The 12,719-nt window shown below is 46.9% G+C and overlaps 1 protein-coding gene across 5 annotated transcripts in view; it reads left to right on the forward strand.

Moving 5' to 3' along the window:
• The window catches only part of LOC143295306 (uncharacterized), a 275,100-nt gene that overhangs the window by 37,753 nt on the left and 224,628 nt on the right, over positions 1 to 12,719 (forward strand). The window contains exon 1 of one of the 5 annotated variants that reach the window (XM_076606933.1): positions 7,341 to 7,373. The exons of the other annotated variants lie outside the window; for them this stretch is intronic. The gene's annotated coding sequence lies outside the window, so the exon portion shown is untranslated. Of the gene's footprint in view, positions 1 to 7,340; positions 7,374 to 12,719 lie in introns of those variants that run through there. 5 annotated transcript variants of the gene reach the window in all.

A 12,719-nucleotide genomic window follows, 5' to 3' on the forward strand; every position in this document is an offset into this window, starting at 1 on the left:
GCGCCAGAACAAAACCCTGGTGGTATCCATGGCGTTTTATACTGTCATTTGAATGCACACTGTATGAGGGGTATGGCGGTGGATGCTGACAGGGAGGGCGAGGGAGGGGGGTGGATGGTTAGACAGCGGGTGAAGGGGATGGGGGGGGAGAGCAGTCGGGAACATACCGGGGGTTGGGGGTTGGGGGGGAGCCGGGGGAAGGGGAAACCTGGGGTAGAAGTGGAGTCGGGGGGTGGGGTGGGAGTGTGAGAAGAGTGAGGCGGGAGAGTTCCGGCTTTACGGCTAATGATGACTGGTACTCGCCGAAACATCACAGACACGGGAGAGAGAGGATGGGTGGGGTGATGAATCTAACGGGCTTCTCCCCTCCCCTCTCTTCTCTCCTGCGCCAGCGGGCTCGGACAAGAGCCGCGACCATAAAAGGTCGCTTTTGGTTGTCATGATTAGGAACCGGGGGTTTCAGAGGGCGAGCTGATCTTATCATTTGAAACTGGGGGATAGGGTTCATGCACAATTCATGCTTCAACACGGACAACGTCGAAACCGTGGGGGGGTGGGGGGGGGGGGGGCCCTCCTGACCTTTGCAGGGCGACCACTCAGCAGGGAAAAATATTAAAAACAGCGGCTGGGGGGGACAAAACAGCGGAACATAAACCGACACAGCAAACCCCCGCGACCAGGGGGAAGGGAGGGATGGGGGTGGGGGTCATTTACATAGCACTCTCCAACGTTGGGGCCCCGCTTGTTTTCTGATGCAGAATACATTAGCACGGAGGGCGAAATATCAAGTTCGACAGAGCTGGGGCTCGGGGAATAAACAATGAATATGATTTGTGTTACTTAGAAGCTTTGGCAAAGTTTGCCAACGCTTAATCAGCCCAGGGCAGAGTTGCGACCCCGAGTGGTGTAGCTCCAGGGGTACGGGCGGGAGTGGTAAAGGGGAGGGAGCTGTGAGGAGGTGAGAGAGGAGGGCGGTGGACGTGTTGGTGTCGACGCGGGTCTGGGAGAGAGAGAGAGAGAGGGAGGGGTGGAGACTGAGGGGGCACAAGAGGACATGCATCTTACATGAGGGTTATGGCACCGCCGGCGGCGTCCACTTTTAATGAAGGCAACTGCAGCATAATATTCAGATTCTCGCCATTAGTTTCAGATTTGAAGGAGGGGATGGGGACGTGGGTAGAGGGGGGTGGGAGGGTGCATGGCGGGATTCCTCCAGTCATCTGCACTGGGTCTGAACCGTTTTGGGCTTCTGAGGTTGGGAAGGTGGGCACGTAAAGGGTGAAGGTGGGGGTGGGGTGGGATGAATAAGGTCAGGGAGAGGATGTTCAGATGATTTCTTCTTCTTCGTCTGTATTTCGTGTATTTGGTGATTTTTTTCTTCTGTCTTCTCTCTTGATTTCTTTTTCGTCTATATTTCGTTTATTTGGTGATTTTTCCCCCCTTTTTTTTCTCCTCTCTTTCTCTCTTTTCGTTTGGTGTGAATTTTTTTGTATTTCTTTTTCCGCCTTGTTAAGAAGATTATTTTTTTGCAAAGACATATTTGTACTATGCACACATCAATACAAGGCTATATTATAACAGTGCAGAATACACAAGAAATAAAATGTGTAAATAATGCATGGCATTTTTAGTATAAGCAATACCGAAACCTTTGATTAAACTACTTAGGGTTTCAACTGTCTCCTTCCACCACAACCCCTGCACCACTGTGTGTGTGTGTGTGTGTGTGTGTGTGTGTGTGTGCGCGCGCGCGCGCTTGCGTGCGTGTGTGCGTTATATGTGTTTCCGCGTGTGTTCATTTTATGCACGTGTCTTTCATCCTGTCAGTTTGTGTCTTTCAATACCACAACGGTAAGGGGAGCTTGGGAAATAAAACGATCAAGGGCCAGATTTATTGGGAAAGAATGGCAGCTGTTTGTGTTTCAAGGCGTTGTTTCCTCCAAGATGGCTGTCATACAATGGGCCATTTTTTGGTTGTTGCTGGATGTTATGGATTCCTTCTCCTCTCTCTCTGTCTGTCCGATTTATTCTCTCTCTTTGTCTATCTCCCACGTTGTATGTGTGTGTGTGTGTGTGTGTGTGTGTGTGTGTGTGTGTGTGTGTTTGTGGTAAGAGTAGTGTGGATGTGCATGTATACCCGCGCATTCACATAAAAAACAACAAAACTATACACGCGTGACACCCTTCCTACCCTGTTTCTTATAACACACGCTCACATACACACCCACGCACACAACCATGCATACATACATACAAACATTCAACAATATGATTATGTGTTTTCGTGGTTGTCTTATCAGTTTATCCATACATCTAGCCACACACACATATCTATATGGATCTATATAAAGTGTGTATGTGTGTCTTTCTGCTTTGTATCTCATTGCCAGTTTATGTATTTATCTAATCTTGTCAGTCTGTCTGTCTACGTTCTGTGCTTGTGCGTGATGTGTTGTTACAGCGTTTGGGATGTGAGAGAGACATGACAGGCGGGCAGACAGGCAGGCAGGCGGAAGGGCAAACTGAACATATGTTGCCAATAAAACGACGGAGCTTTTAGACAGCTGAGTAAGCTATCGATTGTGAATTTTATTTAAACATACAGAAACAACACACATGTTCGCCAGCACAGCTCGCACGCACACACACAGTCATAATGTATACTCAGAAAGAGGGAGGGGGTGTGGTGTGGTGGTGTGAAAAGGATGTTGGGTGGGGGTCATCGAGTTGGGAAAGGGGAATACGCCATGTTTTCCTGATGCTACCTTTACAAATTTGCGCACGCGCGTACCCCCACGCCCCCCCTCCCCTCCACACATCATAAACACAAACCACATACAAAAAAAAACAGAAAGGCAAGACACTCGCATGTGCACAGGTTTACGCAAAATGTCGCTTTTCATGCATGAACGCCGAGAGCATGCACACGTGTACCCCCGTCCATTCCTTTCCCCCCTCCAACACACACCACACATTGATATTGTTGCGTACACAGCACACACACAACACACACACATACATAAACACAAACACAAACACACACACATACGAATTCATGCCTCATCCCTCCAAACCGACTCCCATAATAATTATATGTTATCAACTATTATTTGCTCTAAAAGTGCCAAGTATTGTCGAGCCTGTAGAACCTAGAAGGATACAGCTATATAGTTAAAACGGTATTCGTTTACGGGTCTGTCGTTTCTCTCTCTCTCCCTCCCTCTCTCTCTCTCTACACACACACACATACGCACGCACACACACACACACGCGCGCGCGTAATTGATCTACAACATTCAGTCTCAATTGATCTACAACAATCAGTCAACTGTTTACTGTGAATTTTATTAGCCGCATTGGTGATACGCATGGACATGATCATAAACTAAAACTGGTTTTCTTAGTTTTGCCATTTCGACGGGATTTTTTTTTAACTTAAAAAAAAAAAAAAAAATGTTAGTGTTTTCATACTCCCTTTCCAAATACCCACCTCCACCAGACCCCATTTCCCCTTCACATTTTGTTCCCCCATTTGTAGCTAAAGTAAGTATTTTTTTTATTCATTAATTCTATTTATTTATGAATGTTTTGTTGTAGGCGGTAACGCCTTACAGGAGAGGCGGACATTTTTATTTATTTATTTATTTATCTGATCAGAAGCAGTCTCAGCCACGGACTCGGCTCTTATATGTACGTCTTAACGTAGTGTTATTTAACCTATACACTGGGCACAAGCCTTGTGTCGGCCAATCAACAGCAAATCTACTTAAGACCATAGAGAATTTTCAGTTGGGCGATAGACTCAAGCAACAATAATTACGATCAAAACTTGATTTTGGTCAGACTTGCCGCAACGAGTTGGAACACATATCCAGTCGAAAAAAACAACAAAAAGAATCAATCCAAAACATTGTGTCTAGGCATCGTGCAAAATCGATTTGAGACATTGCAGCAAAATAAAATCGCCATTCCCGGGTATCGATATTTATGGCTTTCCATGGCTCGATCACTTAACGTTGTGCCCGAAACAAAAGTCAGGTGACGAAAGCTTTACTACTTGTTCTTAGTTTTAGTTGTTTAGATCTAATTGACATTGGACAGGTAGCATGGAGACGCGTTCTGTTCAGTGATGCACTGGTGGTTGTATTGACACCGGTAGACTCGTGACCCAGGCCTGCGAACTTTTATGGCTCAGATCAAAATTACGTTTCAACGAGTCAGGCAGGCTTTCGGATCCCATGAAGATTTAACACAATGAATAGACAATCCAGAAAGGCACAGTACAAGGAAGAAGATGTGGCAGACATAAAGAGATGGGAAGATATCAGAATTGACCGACCTGAGACTGACGAGGAATAGGGAGAGACGGAGAGAAGTGGTTTACGGGTCTACGAGATAGATGAAGAAGAAGAAATTGGACAGGTGGCATGGAAACATTTGCAGTTCAGTGATGTACAAATGGTGCCGAAGGACAGTGAACAGAACAGATGGGATGTCCTTGTGACGTACTCGTAACTGCTAGATGTCATCGGCTTAGATCTAAATGACATTGGACAGGTAACATGGAGACATGTCCTGTTCAGTGATGTACTGATGATTGTACGTAAAGGACAGTGAGAAAACAATCTTAAAAGGCATATGTGTGAGGAGAGAGTCAGGGGAAGTGGGAATCAACAGACCGACAATTGTCGTGAGATAGCCTGGTACTAAAGTTAAGTTTAGTCTTACTTCGGAGCAGCTTTTTGTAAATGGAAACGTACCATTTGCAGAGAGCCAGGCTTTGACACACAACCGACAGACCTGGAGGAATCTAGTGGACATTTTTTTTTTCTCTGTGGTGCCTCCGCTGATTCTTCACAGAGTTGAGGGAGAAGCGGAAGAAGAATCGGAAACCAGATTTCTTGAAAGCATCTTGACACACGGGATCAGGATAGCCGGCCTTCAGTGTGCAGCATTGATGGTGCAGACAGACGGATAATCATTCACCATTCACAAGTGAAGGGAAAAAAGAAAAGAAGAAGAAGAAAAAAGACATTCCTTTCTTTTCCAGGCCACCACGCGCCCATGTCCTCCGCTCAGTCGAGAACATTTGGAGAGAGAGAGAGAGAGAGAGGAGGGGGGGGGGGGGGGGGAGAAGTAGAAAATTGGGGGGGGGGGGGGGACGAAAAAGATAAATCGATTTAGGCCATAGCTTATATCGCATCACGTTTTGTCAAGATCTACAATGCGAGATTCTCACCAAAATTATCGACAATTCTTACTGAGGTCTTTGAGAACCTAATTATCGGCAACGATGTGTGTGTGTGTGTGTGTGTGTGTGTATATATATATATATTTTTTTAAAATTTATTGTATTATTATTAATTTTTTTAAAATTCAAATTCTGTTTGTTGTTTTAACTTGATATGATTGAAACCGCACAGGAAAAAGTGTTTGGGACGCATTCACTTTTGACACGGCATTGCTCTTTTATTTCATTTCGATCGTCTCAGGTCTTTTAAAACACCTGCTGGAGATCAGATACTGGGTCAACGTTCGCTTGTGTTAGCTTCAGTGACGGGATTGTTCTTTCACACCTTGCAATCCTTGGCCATCGTCTGGTCTCTGTCGCAGACTAGGACTTAGCGGATTCTGTTGTCTTCGCCTCAGCTTAGATGTTGCAGTTCGTTACATACTGTTTGTGTTAGTGTCTTCAGTCCAAAAGTAACTGCTCTCATGTTAGGACACAACAGTTGCAACTTCTCGATTTAAAAAAAAAAAAAATCCCCAACAACGGTTGTGTAATACATTTTATCTACCCCCCCCCCCCCCCCTTTTTTTTTGTCAGGCTGGATGTGACTCATTCATAATTTCATATTGTGAAGTTTATTACTATTATTTTTTTAATTGTCTTTTCTGTCTTTCTCCTTTCTTTCTTCCTTTATTATGCTAGATTTATAACTTTTGCAGTTTTCATTCATCCACACGTTGTTTTGTTCTTCAGCACGAATTGGATTTGTACACTTGTCTGTGATAAATGGGGGCTATGTGAAGGTCTCAAGTCCATTGTACGGTTATTGACATTTAGGTGTTTACGTATGAACAATAAACAAAGTCCTGCATCTGGAGTTTTTTTGTGTGTGCGTTTCTTTATGGACAAACACACACACACACACACACACACACACACTTCCTTTAATGAAAAAGGGCATACCACACTGGGTCACTCTCGTGTGCCAACAAAATGTTCTGCAACTTCAAAGTTCACACAGTTTATATGCTTGGCTTTACTGCGTAGTATTTCTGTTCTGCGAAATGTTATGTCGCAGGATGTAAAGTTGATAATGGTTAAGAGAAGAGCCTTTCTGTTTTGAAAATGGCCAAAACTCGTCTGACGGTTTCCGTCCAAATGGCCCATCACACACACACACAGACACACACACACACACACACACACACACACACACACACACACACACGTACGCATGCACGCACGCACGTACGCACGCGCGCATATTTATGAATATACATCGAGTGCTTCCCAATTTTCTTGAAATCTGAACGATTGTTATTATGATTATCATTATGATTATTGTTGTTACTGTTGTTGTTGTTATCTTTACTGTTCGATATGCCCTAATCAGTTTCCGTCTCGCAGTCTTGTCTGTCTGAGATTGTGTGTGCATGTGCATTTGTGCGCTTTCCTTTGTGTGTGCATGTATGCGCGTGTCCGTGCGTGTACATGTGTGTTGCGTGCCTGTGTGCGCGCGCGTACACGCTCGTGAATGGATGTGGCTGTGTTCAGATTCTCATGACCCACCTTGATTTTCTGTTTTATTTCCTCATCCATGTTTTGTCTCCTAGTCCCCGTCGTTCTCTGTCTGTGGCTGTTTGTTTTATGCGTCTGTCTGTATGTCTCTGTCTCTCCCTCTCTCTCTATGTCTCTGTCTCTGTCTCCTCTCTCTCTCTCTGTATCTCACTCTCTCTCTCATTCTCTGTGAAGATAGGTGTTCGCGTCTCCACCCTGAGGGTGACAGAAAGCAAGAGGGGCAGGAGGGAGAAGGAAAGGGAGGTGAGTGCGCGCGCCCGCGCGCGCGCGCGCGTGTGTGTGGGGAAACTATATATATATATATATATATATATATATTTTTATTTTTTTGAAGGGGGAGGAGGGGGGGGGGGTGATGGTTTTGGAGGAGGCAATGGAGGTGTGGAGGGATAGAGAAGGGGGAGAAGTAGTAGGAGGTGGAGGGGTGGGAGCAGGAGTAGTAGGAGTAGCGGTAAGGCAGCTAGCAGCAGGAGTTGTGAGAAACGTGTAGTGGTTGTGGTGGTGGCGGTTGTGGGTCTGGTGGATGTGGTGAGTGGCGGGATGGCTCGGGTCGTCTTGCAGTACTGTAAGTGACAAAGTACATCAGCGGGGAGACGGCGGGGTGCAAGCGCACAACAACCGGATTTGATTAGTGGGGTGGGGTGCGGATGTGGGGGGGGGGGTCGTGATTGAGTTTTCTCCCTTGCTGGTGGGTAAGGGGGTTGGGTAGGGGTGGGGGCTGGAAGTTGAGGGGGTAAGGGGGGGGGTGGTGGTGGAGAAGGTCTAGGTGCGGTGGTGGTGGATGGCTTGGTTGCTTGTCCTTTTGCCTTGGCTTGCCTTGGCTTGGCTTAGTTTAGTTGGGTTGGTGGGTTAGTTGGTTGCATCTGCCTATCGTGTGGTGTCGTCTTCTGTCGAGTGGTGTCGTATCTGTCGGTCTGTCAGAGTGTCTATCTATCAGTCTGTCTGTCTGTGTCTGATAGTCGGGTGATCCCCGCGCTTATCAAGGTGTTCGAAAGCTTTTCTTTTCTGTCTGGCACCTTTTTTTGTTGTTGTTGTTGTTGTTGCTTGGGGGTAGGGAAGGTGGGGAGCGAGAGATTGTGTGTTTGTGTGTGTGTGTGTGTGTGTGTGAGAGAGAGAGAGAGAGAGGAGAGGATGCTTTAATTAAGGTGCAGACCAGTACAGCATTTGGTTTGTGAATACGCGCGCGCGCGCAAGTACGCCAACACACACACACACACACACACACACACACACACACACACACACACACAGAGGCAGACACACACGCTCACATGGGTATGTACACTCTTTCACATACAGCCGTCATACAAACGACACACAGGGTAATTGCACTGTTTCCCTTCTTGACAAGATCTGTATGAAAATTTCATCAATCCTGTGTTAACAAACGAACAAACAAAAAAAGTGTGCAGTCTCACACTTTCAGCCCTCATACACATGGCACACATAATGATGATGTTTTATAACAATGTTGAAGTGTTTAATAACATTGCTGGTATTTCATTGTCCTGTAATCACCAGCTCCCCACCACCGCCATCGCAGAGAACAACCTTTAGTTATTATTTATTCATGATGAAACATTGTATTTATTTATCAGTGCGTTCGTGTGTGGCGGTTGACGGCAGAGAGAGAGAGAGAGAGAGAGAGAGAGAGAGAGAGACAGACAGACAGGATTACAGAGGATTGTGATAGGGCTGACGGACAGTTCCCCCCCCCCTCCTCTTTTACCCTCTTCTCCCTTCTCTCTCCTCTACCTCACGTCTTCCCCTCCTCTCCTCTACCTCACGTCTTCCCCTCCCCCCCCCCCCCATCCCACACAGAACACCCCATTCCTCCTCCTTTTGCTGTCTGTCGTGCGCATCCTTTTATTTGATTCTACCATTCCACCATAGTTCCGTATCTGCCGGTCCATTTCTCGGGCTCCCCACCCCTCCCCACACCGACCCCGAGGCGCCCCCCTCCCCACGCCCTCCACCACCCGCTCCTCCCACCCCCCTAATCCCCACCCATCCCACCGCCTTCCCAATCCTTATTCCTCACTTTTTTCACACCCGCTTTTCCCTTCCCTCTTAGTCCCATACCTCCACTTCCTCCTCCACCACCACCACCCCCTTTGCTAACTACAGTCTCGTCGAAGACTTTCATTCCATCTCCCACCCCACATCCCTTCAACCAACCCCCGCCCCCCCCCCCTCTCCCCACACACACCCCCACACCCCCACCATTCTTTCTTTCCTCACTCCCCTTTTCCTATTTCAAGTCTCCTCAGGTCAGTTGCCATGACTACCCGTTGAAAGAAATCCAATAAACTGGCCACATCCCCCCTTCCTCTAAAATTGCCCGTGGCTTTTTGATATTTCTGCAAATATCATCACTTCACAGGACCCCCGGACTCAACCCGTGTATTTTTGTTCGCGATTGGGTCTGAAAACAGAGTTTGGCCTTCTCTGTCTGGCTGCTCTCTCTCTCTCTCTCTCTCTCTCTGGCGGTGGTGGTGGTGTTTTTTTTTCCTTCTTTTTCGCCTGCCCAACCACCCCCTCACCATCACCCTTCCCCAACCTTTTTTTTTCCTTCTTTTTCTCTATATGTTAGAAAAAAAGATTTTTCTTTGTGATCTTCATCATCGTCATCATTGTCCCCCCGTTCTAGTGCGTCTACAGTCATGGATATTTGTTTTCTTTTCTTTCGTTTTCTTTCCCTTTTTTTTTTCTATTTAGACCTGAGCACTTGTATTGCTATTGCTGATTTTTTTTGTTTATCTATTTTATCTATTAATTTTTCTTTATTAATTCTAAGCAGTAGGCTGGCCGCGTCGACACAGGTCATGAACATGAAGAGAGTCGGAGTGCTTCTTTGAAGGAGGGATTCAGAAGAAGGGGGTGGGTGGGGTGGGGTTTGGGGGTTTGGGGGGATCGCCAGAGAGTGAGAGGGAGAGGAAGGAAGGATAGGGGTGGGGCTGCTAAATGGAAGATGGAATAGTTTGTCGGAAGTGAAGCACAAGTTTCGCTTCCAGTTCTGCGTGCGCCCCCCCCCCCCCCCCCCGCCCCCCTTCCCTCGCCTCTTTCCCCTCCCTCTCTCGCCTCTTCCCCCCACTTCCCCCAGCCGCCCCCCACCCCCACCCCCCTCAACCTCCCCCCGACTTCGCCAAAGACACAGATGTGAACACAGTTATGTGTTTTAGTGCGCCATCGGGTCTGTCTGTTTCTCAGTTGGATGATTTGATTTGAGCGTGAACTTTATGACGGGGGAAACAGTGTCAGACGTTTGTCGGTTTGTCTGTCTACGTTGGTTGTGACGTTTACGATTCCAGGGGTGCCGTTGTTGTTACCGATTGGGACAATTTCTTCCCCTGTGCGTGCAGTTTCAGTTTCAACAAAAAAATGAGTAAATATTGGAGAGAAAAAAGAACGCACCCCCCAGCATTATAAAAAAAAAAAATAAAAAAAAAAAAAGAAGAAGAAGAAGAAAAAGAGAGATAAGGAGAGAAAAGGGTGGCGTGTGTAGGGGGTGGCAGTTGGTTGGGGTGTGGGGGGTGTAGCTACTTTTTGCGAGCGAGAGACTTTTTGCACGTGCCAGTCGGTCCATCCTCTTGAGAAGCCCTTGAGGCCTGGCCGCGGCTATTTCAGGCTTCACATCCAGTTTTATGGCACTATGCTGTTAACACTTATCGTATTATATATTTTATAGGAGGGAGGGTCCGCGCCGTCCCGACGTCCGGCCAACGGAGCTGATCCGAGAGAGAGAGAGAGAGAGATTGTGTGTGTGTGTGTGTGTGTGAGAGAGAGAGAGAGAGAGAGAGAGAGAGAGAGAGAGAGAGAGAGAGAGAGAAGGAATATTTAGAAACTGTGACAGGGGGAAATAGCACTTTTACATTAGTTACATTTCACCTGCTGCAAGCATGAAAGCATATACTGGTAGGTGTGCTTCTGAAGAATGGAATTCTTTAACATTGGATCACATATTTCATTCTTAAAACAGTATGTTTAATATTTCATACAGTACACAACATGGAAACCTTTTCTCCCGCAATTTTTGTTCCATACTGTCATGACAAGCGAAGGTGTTGTAATCATTATGAAGGTTTGTTCACATCTTTTCTACATGGTGCAGCAGTGAAACAAATGATGACTGCTGAGAAGAGTCTATAAACTGACACATGGAGAATGTCCTGTTAAAAAAAAAAAAAAAAAAAAAAGGCTGTGGATTGTGAAATAAGACTCCCTCGATAAGAAATGTTTTTAACCATGGGTCCTTTTTCGGGGACTTTGGTAAATAGAAAGACCCAAGGTCTGAACAACCTTACCTTAAGGGCGGTAGCCAATAAAGGTAGCCAATAGGTTCTTTAAACTCACCTCTGTATTATGTAGGACGTGTCAATCCGCACGAAACTTGGGGATCTGTGGACACACAAGCTTTGTGGATAAAAAGGGCGCTGTGTCTGTAGGGGGATCCAGGTCCCGTCGTACAACGCAACCTTTAGCTTCTCCGAACAAAGACCCAGGCTTTGAACGACTTGTCCTTAATGGTTATGTTTGTCTGTGAATTCTACATACTACTTCCGGGGATGTGTCGGTCCACATGACCGATCTATAGGCACATGGGCTTTGTGGATAAAAGGGATATGTGGCTATAGCCAGTATAGGGGATGCAGGACTCGCTGATTCGATCAACGAATCATTTACCAAACTAAGACCCAAACCCTGAACAACTTGGCCTTGAAGGCGCTAGCCAGTAGGTTGCTAAAGTCAAGTCGACTGTGGGGACGTGGAATTTGGGGATCTGTAGACACACGGGATATGTGGATAAACGGGGCTCTGTTGCTGTAGGGGATGCGCCAGTTAACACGGAATATGGGGGTCTATGGACACAGACACTCTATGGATAATAGGAGATTTGTGGCGATAGGGGATCCAGGACTGCCACCCCCTCTTTCCCCCCTTCTCACCCCCTCCTTCCCCTCCACTTCCCATTATCGAACCATGACTCAGGCCCATGACAAGTTTACCTTATGGCCGCTAGCCAGTAGGAGGTCGCTTAACTTTACACATGACGCATGGGTTGTGTGGATAGAACGGGGATCTGTGGCAATAGGGGATGTGTCAGTCAGCACGGAAATTGGGGATCTCCAGACACAGGGCCTCTGTGGATAATAGGGGATCTGTGATTATAGTTATAGGGGATTCTGGACTCACCCCTGCGAACAACGGAACCTTCGCCGAACCAAGAAAACGCCCTGAACAGTTTGACCTGAATGGCGCTTGCCATGAAGTCGTTGAACCCATCTCTGCTACAGGGGACGTGTACGTCCACACGGAAGATGGGGATTTATAGACATCAGGACTCTGAAGCTAAAGGGGGGATCTGTGGCTATAGGGTACAAGTCAGTCCGCAAGAAATTTGGGAATTTTTAGACACAGGGTTTCTATGGATAAACGGGGGATCTGTGGCTATACGGGACGTGTCAGTCCACAAAAAATTTTGGGATCCGTCGACGCAGGGGTTCCATGGATAAATGGGGAAATCTGTAGCTATAGGGGACAAGCCAATCCACAAGAAAGTTGGGGATCTGTAGACACATGGGTTCTATGGATAAACGGGGGATCTGTGGTTGTTGGAGGACAAGTCAGTCCACAAGAAATTAACGGACCGAAAGCCACAAGGGTTCTGTGGATAAATGTATGTCGATAGGGAACGTGTCATTCCACAAAAAAATGGGGATCTATAGACAGGGATTCTGTGGATAAATGGGGTGGGGGAGGGGCGGGGGGGGGGGGGGGATGTGGCTGTAGGGCACAAGTCAGCCCATAAGAAAAGAGGCGGAACAACTAGTTAGAATATGGAGAAAGAGGGGGAGGCCGTTGTCCAAACGGAATGAGGCACATCGGCCTAGTTGAGCATAGGCAGCGACAC

This window comes from Babylonia areolata, chromosome 20, assembly GCF_041734735.1.
Source record: "Babylonia areolata isolate BAREFJ2019XMU chromosome 20, ASM4173473v1, whole genome shotgun sequence".
In the NCBI taxonomy this organism is placed as follows: domain Eukaryota; kingdom Metazoa; phylum Mollusca; class Gastropoda; order Neogastropoda; family Buccinidae; genus Babylonia; species Babylonia areolata.